The following is a 2,939-nucleotide window of genomic DNA, read 5'->3' on the forward strand; positions in this document are numbered from 1 at the left end:
TATGTCCTGGATAGTTTTGCCTAGATTTCCTTCTAGGGTTTTTATGGTGACAGGTCTTATGTTTAAGTCTTTAATCCATCTGGAGTTAATTTTGGTGTAAGGTGTCAGGAAGGGGTCCAGTTTCCGATTTCTGCACATGGTTAGCCAGTTTACCCAACACCATTTGTTGAACAGGGAATCCTTTCCCCATTGCTTGTTTTTGTCAGGTTTATCAAAGATTGTATAGTTGTATGTATGTTGTGTTGCCTCCGGTGCCTCTGTTTTGTTCCATTGGTCTATATCTCTGTTTTAGTACCAGTACCATGCTGTTTTGATTACTGTAGCCTTGTAGTATAGTTTGAAATCTGGTAGTGTGATGCCTCCCGCTGTGTTCTTTTTGCTTAGAATTGACTTGGCTATGCGGGCTCTCTTTTGGTTCCATATGAAGTTCATGGTGGTTTTTTCCAGTTCTGTGAAGAAAGTCGATGGTAGCTTGATAGGGATAGCGTTGATTCTGTAAATTACTTTGGGCAGTATAGCCATTTTCACGATATTAATTCTTCCTAACCATGAACATGGAATGTTTCTCCATCTGTTTGTGTCCTCTCTGATTTCATTGAGCAGTGGTTTGTAGTTCTCCTTGAAGAGGTCTCTTACGTTCCTTGTGAGTTGTATTCCAAGGTATTTTATTCGCTTTGTAGCAATTGCGAATGGCAGTTCGCTCTTGATTTGGCTTTCTTTAAGTCTGTTATTGGTGTAGACGAATGCTTGTGATTTTTGCACATTGATTTTATATCCTGAGACTTTGCTGAAGTTGCTTATCAGTTTCAGGAGTTTTTGGGCAGAGGCGATGGGGTCTTCTAAGTATACTATCATGTCGTCTGCAAATAGAGACAATTTGGCTTCCACCTTTCCTATTTGAATACCCTTTATTTCTTTTTCTTGCCTGTTTGCTCTGGCTAGAACTTCCAGTACTATATTGAATAGGAGTGGTGAGAGAGGGCATCCTTGTCTAGTGCCAGATTTCAAAGGGAATGCTTCCAGTTTTTGCCCATTCAGTATGATATTGGCTGTTGGTTTGTCGTAAATAGCTTTTATTACTTTGAGATACGTTCCATCGATACCGAGTTTATTGAGGGTTTTTAGCATAAAGGGCTGTTGAATTTTGTCAAATGCCTTCTCTGCGTCAATTGAGATAATCATGTGGTTTTTGTTTTTGGTTCTGTTTATGTGGTGAATTATGTTGATAGACTTGCGTATGTTGAACCAGCCTTGCATCCCTGGGATGAATCCTACTTGATCATGATGAATAAGTTTTTTGATTTGCTGTTGCAATCGGCTTGCCAATATTTTATTGAAGATTTTTGCATCTATGTTCATCATGGATATTGGCCTGAAGTTTTCTTTTCTCGTTGGGTCTCTGCCGGGTTTTGGTATCAGGATGATGTTGGTCTCATAAAATGATTTGGGAAGGATTCCCTCTTTTTGGATTGTTTGAAATAGTTTTAGAAGGAATGGTACCAGCTCCTCCTTGTGTGTCTGGTAGAATTCGGCTGTGAACCCATCTGGACCTGGGCTTTTTTTGTGAGGTAGGCTCTTAATTGCTGTCTCAACTTCAGACCTTGTTATTGGTCTATTCATAGTTTCAGCTTCCTCCTGGTTTAGGCTTGGGAGGACACAGGAGTCCAGGAATTTATCCATTTCTTCCAGGTTTACTAGTTTATGTGCATATAGTTGTTTGTAATATTCTCTGATGATGGTTTGAAATTCTGGAAACTGAACAACTGGCTCTTGAATGTTGACTGGGTAAACAACGAAATGAAGGCAGAAATAAAGAAGTTCTTCGAAACCAATGAGAATGAAGACACAATGTGCCAGAACCTCTGGGACACATTTAAAGTAGTCTCTAGAGGAAAGTATATAGCAATAAGTGCCCATATGAGGAGAATGGAGAGATCCAAAATTGACACCCTATCGTCAAAATTGAAAGAGCTAGAGGAGCAAGATCAAAAAAACTCAAAACCCAGCAGAAGACAAGAAATAACTAAGATCAGAGCTGAGCTGAAGGAGATTGAGACACGAAGAACCCTTCAAAAAATCAATAAATCCAAGAGCTGGTTTTTTGAAAAGATCAACAAAATAGACAGACCACTAGCCAGATTGATTAAAAATAAAAGAGAGAACAACCAAATAGATGCAATAAAAAATGATAAAGGGGAAATCGCCACAGATTCCGCATTTTCATAATAAGTCTTAAATCATGCACTTTAAGATATCTGTTTTCTTCACTTTCAAAATTATTGTAGGTCCTTAACATATTGCTAAAATATTTATAATTAAAGTTTAAATTTCCATAAACAAAATCTAATGGGATTTTGACAGTGATTGCCTTAAGTTTGTAGATCAATTTCAAGAAAAATGACACTAACAATATTGAGTTTTTAATCTATGAACATGGCATCTCCCTTTCTCACAGAAGTATTATGCAGGTCAGAGTTTACAGATTTTAGACATATTTTGTTAAATTTAAATCTAAGTTCTTAACATTTTCTGATAGCAGAGTAAGTCTCTTACTCTTAATATTTTGTCTTAAATTTTAATTTTTAAATTATTATTGATTTTTACATTAAAAACATACATTTTTGTACATTGAGGTTATTCTTTCCATCTTGATACATTTCATTATTTCTAGTCATCTTTTGCATAAATTTGGTAGAATATTTTTATAGAAATAGTTATTTTATCTTTTAGTAAACAACTCAAATACCTCTGAGCTGGTGAATGGATAAATAAAATATGATGTATCCATACTATAGAATACTATGTATCAATAAAAAGAATGAAGTATTAGTAGAAGCTACAATATGGCTAAACTAAACAATGTAAATAGTGAAAGAAGCCAGACACAAAAGAATACATGCTTTATGATTTCATTGTTATGAAATTTTCTGAAAAGCCAA

The sequence above is a fragment of the Callithrix jacchus genome, chromosome 3 (assembly GCF_049354715.1).
Source record: "Callithrix jacchus isolate 240 chromosome 3, calJac240_pri, whole genome shotgun sequence".
Classification (NCBI taxonomy): Eukaryota; Metazoa; Chordata; class Mammalia; order Primates; family Cebidae; genus Callithrix; species Callithrix jacchus.